This window comes from Dendrobates tinctorius, unplaced genomic scaffold, assembly GCF_039654945.1.
Source record: "Dendrobates tinctorius isolate UK_male_01 unplaced genomic scaffold, ASM3965494v1 ptg000111l, whole genome shotgun sequence".
Classification (NCBI taxonomy): domain Eukaryota; kingdom Metazoa; phylum Chordata; class Amphibia; order Anura; family Dendrobatidae; genus Dendrobates; species Dendrobates tinctorius.
This window is the reverse complement of record NW_027361779.1, coordinates 18,108,238-18,124,694: the sequence shown is the minus strand read 5'-3', so window position 1 is coordinate 18,124,694 and position 16,457 is coordinate 18,108,238.

Sequence of the window (16,457 nt, the reverse complement as noted above, 5' to 3'; positions counted from 1 at the left end):
TCTGCGTACACTTGTGGACAGTGGACACTTGTGGATTGTGTGCGGCCCACTGATATCTGAGCGCTATGTGACACGCTCGATGGCACAGCTGCCTGTGACCAAAGTGACGAGAGATTAATGGAGATTTTGAATCTCTGCGTACACTTGTGGACAGTGGACACTTGTGGATTGTGTGCGGCCCACTGATATCTGAGCGCTATGTGACACGCTCGATGGCACAGCTGCCTGTGACCAAAGTGACGGGAGGATAATGGAGATTTTGAATCTCTGCGTACACTTGTGGACAGTGGACACTTGTGGATTGTGTGCGGCCCACTGATATCTGAGCGCTATGTGACACGCTCGATGGCACAGCTGCCTGTGACCAAAGTGACGAGAGGATAATGGAGATTTTGAATCTCTGCGTACACTTGTGGACACTGGACACTTGTGGATTGTATGCGGCCCACTGATATCTGAGCACTATGTGACACGCTCGATGGCACAGCTGCCTGTGACCAAAGTGACGAGAGGATAATGGAGATTTTGAATCTCTGCGTACACTTTTGGACACTGGACACTTGTGGATTGTGTGCGGCCCACTGATATCTGAGCGCTATGTGACACGCTCGATGGCACAGCTGCCTGTGACCAAAGTGACGAGAGGATAATGGAGATTTTGAATCTCTGCGTACACTTGTGGACAGTGGACACTTGTGGATTGTGTGCGGCCCACTGATATCTGAGCGCTATGTGACACACTCGATGGCACAGTTGCCTGTGACCAAAGTGACGAGAGGATAATGGAGATTTTGAAACTCTGCGTACACTTTTGGACACTGGACACTTGTGGATTGTGTGCGGCCCACTGATATCTGAGCGCTATGTGACACGCTCGATGGCACAGCTGCCTGTGACCAAAGTGACGAGAGGATAATGGAGATTTTGAATCTCTGCGTACACTTGTGGACAGTGGACACTTGTGGATTGTGTGCGGCCCACTGATATCTGAGCGCTATGTGACACGCTCGATGGCACAGCTGCCTGTGACCAAAGTGACGAGAGGATAATGGAGATTTTGAATCTCTGCGTACACTTGTGGACAGTGGACACTTGTGGATTGTGTGCGGCCTTCTGATATCTGAGCGCTATGTGACACGCTCGATGGCACAGCTGCCTGTGACCAAAGTGACGAGAGGATAAGGGAGATTGGATTGCTTTTAAAAAAGCAGTTTGCGGAGCAGTGGGTAAACAGCAATGCCAGCGTGTCAGGAAGCCTTAAAAGGCAGCCCAACAACCAACACCACTGATACACCACAATATAGCCTCCCCTTGCACTGCACACACAGTGACTTGTGTGTTGTGCAGGCCAAATCGCTAGCAGCAGAAGCAGTTTTTTTTGTCTTCTTCCCTGCCTAACGCTCTCCCTACAGAATCAGCAGCAACCTCTCCCTAAACTAAGATCGGCAGAAGTAAGATGGCGGTCGGCGTGCACGCCCTTTTATACCCCCTGTGACGCCCACCAAAGCAAGCCAATCACTTGCATGCCCTTCTGAAAGATGGTGGTGACCCGTGCCTATGTCATCACGTTGCCCACAGTGTCCGTGGATCCTGATTGGCTGAAAAAGAGCGCAAAACAAACTTTTGAAACGCGACTTTGGCACGTAAGTCGCCGACCTCGTGGCCGACCTCATCCTAGGGTCTGGTTTCGTTTCATGAAACCCGACTTTGCCAAAAGTCGGCGACTTTTGAATTTTTTCAACCCGTTTCGCTCAACTCTAAAGACCACTGATAATCTCCCTCGATCTGGTGCTCCACGCAAAATCCCACCCCGTGGGGTCAGAATGATCACAAGAACGGTGAGCAAAAATCCCAGAACCACGCGGGGGGACCTAGTGAATGAACTGCAGAGAGCTGGGACCAATGTAACAAGGCCTACCATAAGTAACACACTACACCACCATGGACTCAGATCCTGCAGTGCCAGACGTGTCCCACTGCTTAAGCCTGTACATGTCCGGGCCCGTCTGAAGTTTGCTAGAGAGCATTTGGATGATCCAGAGGAGTTTTGGGAGAATGTCCTATGGTCTGATGAAACCAAACTGGAACTGTTTGGTAGAAACACAACTTGTCGTGTTTGGAGGAAAAAGAATACTGAGTTGCATCCATCAAACACCATACCTACTGTAAAGCATGGTGGTGGAAACATCATGCTTTGGGGCTGTTTCTCTGCAAAGGGGCCAGGACGACTGATCCGGGTACATGAAAGAATGAATGGGGCCATGTATCGTGAGATTTTGAGTGCAAACCTCCTTCCATCAGCAAGGGCATTGAAGATGAAACGTGGCTGGGTCTTTCAACATGACAATGATCCAAAGCACACCGCCAGGGCAACGAAGGAGTGGCTTCGTAAGAAGCATTTCAAGGTCCTGGAGTGGCCTAGCCAGTCTCCAGATCTCAACCCTATAGAAAACCTTTGGAGGGAGTTGAAAGTCCGTGTTGCCAAGCGAAAAGCCAAAAACATCACTGCTCTAGAGGAGATCTGCATGGAGGAATGGGCCAACATACCAACAACAGTGTGTGGCAACCTTGTGAAGACTTACAGAAAACGTTTGACCTCTGTCATTGCCAACAAAGGATATATCACAAAGTATTGAGATGAAATTTTGTTTCTGACCAAATACTTATTTTCCACCATAATATGCAAATAAAATGAAAAAAAAACAGACAATGTGATTTTCTGGATTTTTTTTTCTCAGTTTGTCTCCCATAGTTGAGGTCTACCTATGATGTAAATTACAGACGCCTCTCATCTTTTTAAGTGGTGGAACTTGCACTATTGCTGACTGACTAAATACTTTTGTGCCCCACTGTATATAGATTAGCATCTCCAGTGTTGTACAATCACTCTATATTCTACAGTGCTGCAGATGAAAACCTAAGGCCTCATTCAGAAGTTTGTTTGTTCATATACGAAAAAAATAGTGCAAGTGTCATCATTGCTTTGTATCCAAGTTTTAGCGGTTTTTGGTTTGTGTGTCAGTTTTTACCAATAGTATTTCACCAGTGTTTTTCATAAATTGGCAAATAAATTAAAAAGCTTCTCCTCTCCTTTACAATATTAACCATTGACAGCATATGGATTCTATACTATTGCCATCCGTGTGCTTTATGTGATTTTTACAGACTCAGATTTTAGTGGCATTTTCCATTCATAATGCAGGTAATAAAAGACGCTTGCATGATCTTTGCATGGCCACACTGCCCTCAAAAACTATGGACATGTGAACAGCCCTGTGCGATACAAAGTCAAGCATTTATCAGAGGATATATACTGTGTAAGCAATTAACAAATACAGAATTAGAATATACTGCTTCAGATAAATGCAGACAACAGCCAAATTAATTGGTAAACTTTTCACCGCTGATTAAAGGCCTCAGTTCAATTCTTTTATTATCTGAAACATCTGCCTGAAAACATAAAGAAAAATTACTTTCAATGCTGCAAAATTAACCCATTACTAGAATTTATCACAGCAGCCTGCTATTGTCTCTGCAGATCATTCTACGAAGTGATATATTAGCAAAATTTCTCCTAAATTAAAGTGTTAATTTTATTTTTTATGTTTTTTAGATGTAACTATATAGTGTAAGAATCCTTATTGTGGCGCTATTGCATTCTGTTTACTAATTGCTAAATATCATAGCAGAAATATCACTGCTAAGGAAAATAATAATTAAGACGTTTATGAAAAAACTTCAAAGTGCCGTAAAAAATAATTTGAATAATCAACTTCATGGTAGAGAATGCAGACTTCTTGCTGTTAGGCACGTAGCATAACTTTTGAATATCCTAAAACATTGCATAAAATTAAAAGTCAGGTTAGCTACATTATATGCTGCTCAATAAATGGGCAGCATCATCACAGATTCATTTCTATTGCCTATCCAAAAATAGCTACTGTAAGCATGTTTGGCTGTTTTCAAAACTCAAATAGAAATGAATAATCAAGATTGGTCACAAATAGTTTTTTAAGGACTCTGCACCCCCGCAGTCCCATGCCAGCTGGTTACCGAGACAAGCAGCGCACGGAATGAGCTGGATCTATGCTTTTCAGCCTGCTTGTGTTGATTTGAAGGTGGCCCGCATCAGTGTTCCTGCTCTTTTCCGATGTCGCCGAGGTAAAACTGCCACTGCAAGCAGCCTAGGGAGAGAACACAATTTGAACAAGCAGCTCAACTATGGTCTGAAATGTCAATCTTCAGGAGTGCAACCATCAAAGAAAAACAAGAAGCAGGGAGCCATATGCTCCTGAAGATTTATTGTTGGTGGAACTAGAGATGCGCAGATTGATCTGTGGGGGATCATCTTCAAGTCAAAATTTGTTGTTTAATTTTGCAAGAATCGGTCCAAAAAAATGCTTGGAGCTATTTCACGCACTGCTGAAGACTCAGAGAGTTGGCTAATAGCATCATATGCAGTCATACAGGGCTTCCGCTTAATGTCCTGCAGCTATCACATGAAATAGCACTGTACAGTCAATCAGGGGCTATCACGGGCAATATAAAAGATGGGGGTGGCCAAAGAGCGCTATTATATGCTTATACAGTGTAGAGATCAGAGATCAAGGCTCACAACTCATTCTTCACATGGATAGAAAAACTAATTAACCCCTTAATGACCGCCAATACGTCTTTTAACTGACCTGAGATATAAGAGAATAGCCTCCCCATACAGGTGACAATAAAGCAGCTGTCAGCTGTACACTATAGCTGACAACGATCAGTGTTTGCACCATCCAAATCTGTTTAACCTCTTAGATTCTGCTGTCAATAGTGACTACATAATATAATTGGTTAACAGAGTGTGGGGGCTCCCTCTTTATCCCCATTGGTGTCATCAGATCATGATTGTGTGGTCCTGGTGTTTGCCATCACAATTCACGACCAAGTAGTGGCCTTAAAGTCTGATGGCTGTTGTAACCTGCTCAGAAGTTAGCGGCATTTAGGTGGTAAAAATACACTTTTTCATTTCTGTCATGCCACTTTGCATTAATTCCTGAAAATCACCTGAAGGATTAATAAACTGCCTGACCACAGTTTTCAATATATTAGGGGGTGCTGTTTTTCAAAATGGTATAGAACCCCTAAAGTCACTTCAAACCTGGATAGGTCCCTAAAAAAATAAATTTTGTAAACTTCCTTGAAAAAATGAAAAATTACTGATACATTTTTAAACGTCCTAAAATGCTAACGAAATAAAAGAACATTTTACTAATGGTGCTGATGTAAAGCAGACATTTGGGAAACATTATTTATTAATGTTTTTCTGTGGTCTGACTATCTGGATTAAAGGGATAATCATTCAAATTTTGAAAATTGCTAATTTTTTTAAGTTTTTCTCAAATTTCTGATATTTTTTTTATAAATAAACAACACATATCGACCTAAATTTACAATTATCATAAAGCATAATGTGTCATCAAAAAACAATCGCAAAATCACTGGGATTTGTTGAAGCATTCCAGAGTTATTACCACATAAAATGACACTGGTCAGATTTCAAAAATTTGGGTCTGTCACTAAGGGTTTAAATTGTGGTGCACTACTTTAAGTTCTCAATCATAGTGAAAATGGGAATAATAGTGTCAGTATGTGAATATTAATCCAAAGAGTCAAGTGATATATGTAGAAGTGCTGTACCTATATAGTCACTCAGAGTAACTAAATTGATTGACCGTAGCTATACTGCAGTAACAGTATCTTACTAACAAACTTCTTTTTATTCTTTGCTCACTGCAAACAAGGAGGGCAGATTTAAATCCCTCATTGTTATTTTAGTGACTAAAAAAATTCAGAATCAAAGGTTGTGTCACTGAAAGAGTGTTTTTTACATTGTAAAACAGGCTAGCATTTTCTTACAACATAGAAAAAATCTCCATAATCCAGAAATTTAAGGAAACACTCCCATCAAACTTGTTATTCTCTTAATACATTGCTCATCAGCATTATGTACTCACAATTGCTCATTTTGCCTTTCTACCCAATAAATTCTTATTTTTTCACTGCTATATATAGAAGCAGGAAGTCTCCAGCCCCTGAATTTATCCTTCTCCTTTTCAACTCATGATCCATCTGCTCTGCCCCTACCCCTGCCATTGACTTTTATTATTATGTATGGGTGTAATAGTGGACTATTTGCACAATGACTCTCCCAATATGTATATATTTTTGCTATGCATACACTTTGTGAGGTAGACAGTTGTGTTTAAAGAAGCGCTATCATCAAAATTGTTATCCTTTTAATATATTGCAATCATCATATTGTATGGCACTGTGTAATCACAATTGCTCATTTTTACTTTCTACCTAGTTAAGTTTTCCAATAGGTCTATGACATTACATGATTAATAACTGAATAACTGAATCTCCTCCACTTGATGTCTTTTTACATCAATTAAGGAATTTCCTTTTAAAACTTTGTGGGGGCATCACCACACAGAACTAGACCCCAATCAGAGGACCATAAAACATCCGGACTCCTTATCTATGAACTGGTCCAATGTTTATATTTATGTTTCTCCCTCTCCCATATTGATAGTTCTGCTTCACGTCACTTGTCTTATCTATTGCATTTTTTCTAGGCTGTATTGTGCATAAATATGTGATTTCAGATTTTGTATTAGTCTAGCCTGATGAAGAGACCTGAGTAGTCTCGAAAGCTTGCAATGTGTTACCATCTTTTCAGTTAGCCATTAAAAGGTATCAACCACTGAGGACTCTCAATCCTGAATATTTTTCTATCTACTGGCAAACACGGTACAAAGATATACATCTTTCCTGTAACCCATGACACAGTAGCTGATCTCCCTGGTCATGAACGACAGAAAAATTGATGAAAAGTTGAAAAATAGCATAGTCCAGATTGTGAATAAGCAATTCCAATCAAGATCCCAAAAAATTCAAGGTGTCCTGCAGGCTCACGGTGCATTATAATTATAAAAAGTAAATAATAAATTATATATATTCATGATCGAAAATGTTGACAATGTTGAAATTGTTCCAGAGAATGAAATATTTCTCCCAGAAAATTATTTCAATCACACATGTTTTGTTATCCACACGTTTATTTCCTTTGGGTGTCTTGGAGCAACACAAAAAGCTGAGAAAAAAAGCAAATTGGACATAATTTCACACAAACCCCCCAAAATGGCTAGACAAAATTGTTGGAACTTTCCAAAATTGTGGATAAACAACTTTGCTTCAAGCATGTGATGCTCATTCAAAGTCACCTGCGGCAAGTAAAAGGTGTGGGAAATATGAAAATTACACCTGATAAAAAAGGCGAATTTGACTGAATATTTGCATTGTGTGTATGTGTGGCACATTAGAATGGACAACAGAAAGAGAAGAACACTTTCTGAGGACTTCAGAATCAAACTTTTTGAAAAATATCCACAATGTCAAGGTTACCAGTCCATCTCCACAGATCTTGATGTTCCTTTTTTTCATGGAATGCAACCTAATTAAGAAGATTACAGCCCATGACACAGTAGCTGATTTCCCTTGTCATGGACGACAGAGAAAAATTGATGAAAAGTTGCAACACAGCATAGTCCTGATGGTGAGTAAGCAGTTCCAATCAAGATCCAAAGTAATTCAAGCTGTCCTACAGGTTCACGGTGCATTAGTGTCAGCGCAAACTATTCGTCGACATTTGAATCAAATGAAATGTTTTGGCAGGAGACACAGGAGGACCCCATTGCTGACACAGTTACATAAAAAGTATGCCAAAATCCTTCTGGGAAAGCACCTTGCGAACAGGGCACGAAGAACTGTTGAGTGTGCCTTTGGTATGCTTGTCTCGAAATTCCTTGCCTGAGGAGGTGCTGATGGCGAACTCAGTCGAGAGGTTCAAAAGAGCCCTGGATGTCTTCCTGGAGTGTAGCAATATTAAAACTTATAGTTATTAGGTTTTTTAGAAGGATGTAGATCTGGGGATTTATTCTGACGAAACAAAGGCTGAACTGGATCGACAATTGTGTTTATTAGGCCTTGCTAACTATGTTACTATGTTACTATGCTGTCAAGGGCCATTTTTGGAGCCGTGGCAGAATGTGGATTCTTATAGAAAACTTTTTCCTTTTTCCCCCGGTGGCCGCTGGGGTTTACTACAACTGTAGTTGTTTTGATGCTGGTTTTGCCCTCGGTGGCAGCTGGGGTTACTTCACGTTTGAATTAACCAACAGGTGATGACTACTACCCCCTCCTTCCTATAAAATGTCATCATGTGCAGTAAATCACTGTGGGTAATATTGTTCATTTGTTATTCAACCGTGGTGAAGACTGGACCTACCTGGTGGAGAGGGGGTTCAGCTTATCTGGAGCAGTGGAGTTGCTGCTGGATGCTGATCGGATCCTTACTCTGTTGCTTGGAGCATTTGCAGCATTGCAAAGCTAAGTTTTGGGTTTTAGTTGCTTTAACCCCATGGTGTCTGTTTTATTTTCCTTTGTGAGTTATTGGGCGCAGTTCACTTTATTCCCTGTCTCACCTCCTGGGGAGGGGGTTGGTGGTTTAGCTCAGGGCTAAACAGGAGATAGGGACAGGTCGGGGACTATTCCTCATTACCTTCAAGTGTACCCCCAAGTTAAGGAGAGTCAGGGCACCCCCTTAGCCTGAGGGGCAGTTCAGGGGCCCAGGTTCCACGTCTCCTGCTTTGTCCCAACTGCCCCGTGACATTATTACCAACCCACCCATTTTTTCCTGGTGAGCCATGGCCCTAATGCAGACCTGTCTCCAATTGCTGCAGACCCTCACTGAGGAGCGTGGGGTGCTGCGTGGTGTGGTCGAGCAGCAGCTGCAGCAGTGAGAGGGGTACGGGGCCTCAGCTCAGATGCAGGCTCAACCAGAGCCCAAGTTATCTCTCCCAGACAGGTTTTCTGGAGGGAGAGAGAATTTTTTTTTTTCAGGAGGCCTGCAAGCTACACTTCAGGCTCCGCCCTCGTTCATTAGGGAGTGAGGTGCAGCGGGTGGGATTCATTATAGCCCTCCTTGAAGGTGATCTCTTATCCTGGGCCTTCTCCCTGCCGGCCGATTCCCATCTCTACGGTCGGTGGACGAGTTTTTTGCGGCTTTGGCGAATATGCCCCCTGGGGTCCTTGCTGAGGAGGAGGACTCACAGGTGCAGGTGGATGAGCCCAGGCAGGTGGGAGGAGTTGGTTCCCCAGCGGTGTTGCTTGCGGATCGTCGTGATGTGGGGGCATGTTTTAGCTGTGGGCAGACTGGTCATGTTTTCAGGGTCTGCCCAGCGTGCGCCAAATCTTCTGTACCATCTAAGGAGCCGCGCCCCCCTGGTCGTGTGGAGGGAGGCGACCAGGGAGTGTATATTTCCTCCATTTTGCCCTCTCAGTGTACTATGTCAGCAGAGGTGGTGGTTGGCGGGTTACCTGAGGGCATACCGGTGTTTGTGGACAGTGGAGCGGGAGTCAATCTGGTGGACGTTCACTTTGTCCAGACACATGGCCTGAAGTGTAGGACGCTGGCCAAACCTCTAAGCGTCCAGGCCATTGACTCTGTCCCACTGAGCCAGGGGAGGTTGACCCAAGTCATAGAAAATATACATCTGCGCATAGGGACTCAGCATGAAGAGTCCCTGTCATGCTACGTCTTGGGGGGAATGCCATCACCTATCGTTTTAGGCCTCCCTTGGCTAGAAAAACACAACCCGGTCATAGATTGGTGGTCTAGGGAAGTAGTCAGCTGGGATCAGTCGTGTGAGGACTGCTGCCCAGGGGCTACTGTTTCTGACGTCTTTCTACAACTATCCCTTTCTTCTCCAGTGGGGGCAGCAGAGGTGCTGCCAGGGAGTAGGGGCAAGTCTCTACCCTCACCACATGCTAACCCTGGGTGTTGGAGTCCTCGTAGGAGGAGGGGTCGGAGGAGAGTGGTGACTCCTTCTGAGCATTGTGGGGGTGTGAGTGTGATGACACAGGGGGACGCCTCTGTTGTCAGTCCTTTGAAGAGTTCACCATTTTGTGGCAAACGCATGAATGGTAATAAACGTTCAGGTCCGGACCTGTGTGTGAAAGAGTATGTATGGGTGGCCACCAAAAACATCCAGTGGAAGTGTGTTGCTGGGATCTGGAGTTCTCGGGTGATCGGGCCGTATCGGGTGTCGGCCATCCTCGGCCCGGAGACTTACCAGCTGGAGTTACCCCCAATTATGCCCATACACAACTCGTTCCCCAGGTCGGCGCTCTGGAGATTTGTGGTGCCTCCGGAGCATACATTGCCATTTCCATCTGCCCACGTTTTCCATAAACCTGCGAGGCAGGTGGTCGCTGAGGTGAACTCTGGTGGACCTTGGCGTCAGCACCGTAGGAGATTTTCGGGTGAGGTGCAGTGTTGAGGGTCCAGAGGCCCCTCATTGAAGGAGGGGTACTGTCACGGTCCATTTTTGGAGCCGTGGCAGAATGTGGATTCTTATAGAAACCTTTTTCTTTTATCCCCCGGTGGCCGCTGGGGTTTACTACAACTGTAGTTGTTTTGGTGCTGGTTTTGCCCACGGTGGCAGCTAGGGTTACTACACGTTTGAATTAACCAACAGGTGATGACTACTCCTCCCTCCTTCCTATAAAAGGTCGTCATGTGCAGTAAATCACTGTGGATAATAATGTTAATTTGTTATCCAACCGTGGTGAAGACTGGACCTACCTGGTGGAGAGGGGGTTTAGCTTATCTGGAGCAGTGGAGTTGCTGCTGGATGCTGATTGGATCCTTACTCTGTTGCTTGGAGCATTTGCAGCAGAGCAAAGCTAAGTTTTGGGTTTTAGTTGCTTTAACCCCGTGGTGTCTGTTTTATTTTCCTTTGTGAGTTATTGGGCACAGTTCACTTTATTCCCTGTCTCACCTCCTGGGGAGGGGGTTGGTGGTTTAGCTCAGGGCTAAACAGGAGATAGGGACAGGTCAGGGACTTGGGCCTCACTACCTTCAAGTGTACCCCCAAGTTAAGGAGAGTCAGGGCACCCCCTTAGCCTGAGGGGCAGTTCAGGGGCCCAGGTTCCACGTCTCCTGCTTTGTCCCAACTGCTCCGTGACATATGTTGATTGAGCAAGAAATCTTGCCCTCTGCCACTAGCATTGTCTGATGGGATTTTTTCAATATATTTACCACAATGGCCTTCTGATATAATACCATTTTAGTAGACCTCTCAGCCTCAAGAAGGAGAGATGCAAGGTTCTCCTTGTAGCATAGGTTTAGCTGGGTGAACAACCAGTACTCTTTTTTGGCCAAGATGAATTTAATATGAGGGTCAAGGGAAAGGCAGTGGCACATAAAGTTGGCCATATGTGCCAAGCTTCCTACAGCCAACACTTTCCTGTCTACACCACGATGATGACTTCCTAACTCCTCCTCCCTCTCATTCCCCTGCTCAGCCCATCCACGTAGGAGAGACCGAATGTAGCTTGTGTGGGTACTAGCCTCTGTTGTGCTTGCAATCAGCTCCTGTTCTTCCTGCTCCACCTCCACCTCATCATTGTTACACAATCTGCGCTTGTCAGATGCGAAGAGGCTGGGCTGTGTAGTACCTTTCTGTCTCATGTCTTCCTCCATCTCCACCTGCACTGCATGCAAAGCTTCATGTTTAATTGTGATTAGCAATTGTTTAAGTAGGCATAGAAACAGGATCAATGTTCTGATTCTGTCGTCATCGCCACTCACCATTTTTGTTGAGTCCTCAAAGTCTTAGAAAACCTCACTAAAACCAGATATGTGATATATGCAACTACCAATCCTTTTTTGAAACATATAAAACTTTTCATCCGTTATGTGGATGATATTTTTATAGTTTGGGACGGATCCAGAACAGATTTTGATTCATTTGTGGAATTTCTGAATTTGCATAATTGTATGAACATGAAATTTACATCTCATTTTGGGGGTTCCCAGATAGATTTTCTGGATGTCAGATTATTATTGGAAAATGGAATTTTGCGCACGGAAATTTTTCGCAAACCGTCAGCGACTAATTCTCTCTTGCATTACAATAGTGCACACCCTTATTATGTCAAAAATTCCCTACCTTTCAGCGAATTTCTCAGACTTAAAAAATTCAATAGCCATGAGGAGGGTTTTCGTAAACAAGCAGGTGAACTACACAGCAGATTCAGACAGAGAGGTTACCCTGCATCTATTTTAGACTCAGCTATATCAAGGGTTAATGATTCAGCAATCACTAATAATCAGAGCAGAAAGCAAAAAGAAAAACGCTTTGTGTTTAGTTTTACCTTCAACTCTACGGACAGACATATTAGAACTGTAATCAGACAGAACTGGCATCTTTTGGAAGGTGATAGAGATTTATTGGATGTGGATTGCAGAAGTCCCCTGTTTGCAAGTAAACGGAGCACTAATCTCCGAGATTTGCTGGTAAAAAATAGATATCAAGATAAAAAACGGAACAATTGGCTGGAATCCAGTAGTCCAGTAGGGAACTGCAAGTGCAAGAATTGTCCTTGGTGCCTCTTTAAGCTGAGTGGAAAAACTGTAAAAATGGGATCTGTGTATCACGAGGTAAAAGAATTTATCTCATGTAAAACTGCCTTTGTGGTTTATGTCCTATTTTGCCCATGCGGTTTTTTCTATATTGGCAAAACAATTCGGCCTCTTTATATCAGGTTTAGAGCACATTTTAATTCAATTACCACAGGAAAAGGAGTCCCTAGAGTTATAGAACACATGAGGAAAATCCATGGTGGAAATGCGGAGGCACTGCGTTTTGCTGGTATTGAAAGAGTTTCTGCACCGCAATATGGAGGGAGTCATGATAAGCGCCTTTTGCAGGTTGAAGCTAGATGGATTCTCCGCACTAAAGCCACAGGTCCATTAGGGTTAAATGAAAAGGTAGATATGGCTTTATTCCTTTGAATATTTAATATCAAAAATTTTTTATTGTATTATAGTGCTGTAGAGGGAAATGTTTTTTATCTTCTTGTGTTTTTTTGTTTTTTTGCTTTTTTTCATTAAAGAGTTTTATTTATTTTTTTGTGAGTTATTATTCACACATGTGTTTTATTTGCATTACCTGTATTCTGAGCATAGGACCTGTTGAAGCGTATTGAGCGCAAAACGGCTGTTGTCCGTCTTCCAGCACATTGCTCCCGTGCCTATGCCGATGCCTTGTGTATGTGAAATAAAGTGATTTGATTCACATGAACGGTGAGTGCCATCCTGCTTTTTCTCTTTCTCCACAATGAAATGTTTTGTTTTTTCAATATGGGACTGAGCACCCGTTCCAAGTGGGATTAAGGTGTTTTTTAATAATGTGAAAAATATATGTGCAGACATTCAGGGTATTTTTCCACACAACGGTGCCGGATATCTATTTTCTCAATTTGTGGACAGTCATACATACTTCTTAGCCTTGAGCACGTTCAGTATTTTTACCCATGTGCACATTCACATAGTGGAAATAATTTTTCACTAGGTTCCTGTTGAAAATTGAGCCAAACACCTTCCCTTTATCGAATGGCATATTGGCAGGCCGGGAGAATGTAGACTCTTACTTCATTGAATGTAAGATGTCAGATGACATTTTGTCTTACAGCACTAAGACATTGGAATTTAAATTGCAAGAAATAGCCGAACGAGAAATCGTCCAAAAAAGGTTGAACAATTCTTTACAATCGTATTTAGACTGTGGCAGAGTACCGCGTGGACTGAGTTTTTAAACCCATGGCCCAGGTTCAGGATAATGTCAAATTTTCTGAAGAGTGGAATCAGATTCTGTTAAAGTGTTCACAAGATCTCTTGAACTTAGTTTTACAACAGAATATCTCCAGTTATGAACAGGTGAAAGTTGATCTGGACAAAACTAAGCAGGAATTAAAAACAAGATTGACAGAACAGCAATGGTTGACTTTGAACAAAAAATTGGATAATAAATTAGTAATTTTGCAGACTGAGATCAAACAAAGAAAGAGAGATAAATTTATTCGGAATAAGCATGATTTTGAAAATAATCAGGTTTTTTCATGGAATAAGAATAAATCTTCTCAGTTTAATCCTCGTTTTAAGAAAAGATACCCTAAAAGGGAAAGAAATCACGATATAACAGAAAGGATTATTTAACCATGGACTCAGATTCTAGCGCTAATGAAGAAACCATTCATCCTGCACGTCCAGGTGATATAAGGAGTAATTTTGTATCTACGCCTCTCCCTTTAGACACAGAATCCGCAGAGGAAAGCGAAGGCAAAAGCAGCAATCAATGGAAATGAAAACAAGTATCATGAAAAACGTAACAGAAATTAACCCTGCAAGTGTTTCGGTCGTCAATTTAACTGATCGTATTTTGGAAAAAGACATTTTGCGGTATTATCCAAGGGTTTGAATTATGGTGTACCTCAGGACTTTGACATGGTTGAATTCCAAATAGACCTGTTCAAAGCCCTGAGGAAAATTCATTGCATAAATCATTTGTGTCCAATGTTTCTACTGAAGTTAATATTTGTCCTGGTGAGATTCCCTGTACCATTGGCCCTTTGGGATTTATGGCAGGCAGCGGATCATTAGCAGATATCAGAGATGATGCTTTGGCTCTACTGGATATTAATCCAGAACCAAGGCATAGTACAGTGACACCTAATACATATGATCCGTTTCAGGGAGGGTGCAGTTCATCTTACATACCTCCCATCTCCCCAGGCAATGTTGTAGATTTGTTCGGTATGAAGGTAGTTAAAGATTTAGAAGCACAAATATACCAGAAACAAACCTCTAATCTGACAATAGATGAAAGACAGGCAGTTAAAGAAATACAGGGATGGTCGGATGTAATTGTACGCTCCGCTGACAAGGGAGGTAACGTAGTTTTATTAAAAAAAGATAGTTACGTTATGGAAGCGAATAGACAACTATCTGATTCTTCGACCTATTCCAAACTAAAAAGTGATTCAACGAATAGGCATAAAGAAGAATTACGATCCTTTCTAAAAAAAAACAGATGGAGGGTAATGTGCTGTCTAAACGGAAGGCTGAAAAATTATTTTCTGAGTATCCACGGAAGGCTCATTGGTATCACATTCCGAAAATACACAAGTCTGGTTCTAATCCCCCTGGCCGCCCCATAGTGTCGGGGATAGGATCACTCACTGAGCACCTATCCCAATATATAGATTTTTTTATTGCGACCCCTTCTAAAACAGATTCCTTCCTACATCAAAGACTCTAAAGATTTTGTTGCGGTGGTAAAGGAAATTTGTTGGCAGGAAAATTTTCAGATGGCCTCTATAGATGTCGAAAGCTTGTATACCAGAATCCCCCACGAAAGAGGGGTCGATTCAGTAAGACAGGTATTGCAGAGCTCTGGAAAAGATCCAGAGACCATTAATTTTATTACTTTTATTAATTATTAATTTATTCTTACCCACAATGTGTTTCAATTTGACAATAATTGGTACAGGCAGATAGAAGGCACCGCGATGTGTACGCCGGTCGCCTGTACATTTCCTAATCTATTTTTAGCGGTCTTAGAAGAAAAAGTGATATATGCAACTACCAATCCTTTTTTGAAACATATGAAACTTTTCATCCGTTATGTGGACGATATTTTTATAGTTTGGGACGGATCCAGAACAGATTTTGATTCATTTGTGGAATTTCTGAATTTGCATAATTGTATGAACATGAAATTTACATCTCATTTTGGGGGTTCCCAGATAGATTTTCTGGATGTCAGATTATTATTGGAAAATGGAATTTTGCGCACGGAAATTTTTCGCAAACCATCAGCGACTAATTCTCTCTTGCATTACAATAGTGCACACCCCTATTATGTCAAAAATTCCCTACCTTTCAGCCAGTTTCTCAGACTTAAAAAAATCAATAGTCCAAACAAGGAAAAGGAACAGCATCCGGTCCAGGTGAAAAATTGTATCAAAAATTTATTCTGCCAGTACAAAATACAACTTTTCGGCCATATTCTTGAAAAAGGCCACAATATGGCCGAAACGTTGTATTTTGTACTGGCAGAATAAATTTTTGATACAATTTTTCACCTGGACCGGATGCTGTTCCTTTTCCTTGTTTGGACTATTGTTCATTTGGGTCCATGAACCTTTGAACTGGCATCCACCCCTCCGTTGTGCTGTCAGCTGCTCTTTGCTGTTAAAAAATTCAATAGCCATGAGGAGGGTTTTCGTAAACAAGCAGGTGAACTACACAGCAGATTCAGACAGAGAGGTTACCCTGTATCTATTTTAGACTCAGCTATATCAAGAGTTAATGATTCAGCGATCACTAATAATCAGAGCAGAAAGCAAAAAGAAAAATGCTTTGTGTTTAGTTTTACCTTCAACTCTACGGACATACATATTAGAACTGTAATCAGACAGAACTGGCATCTTTTGGAAGGTGATAGAGATTTATTGGATGTGGTCGACAGAGGTCCCCTGTTTGCAAGTAAACGGAGTACTAA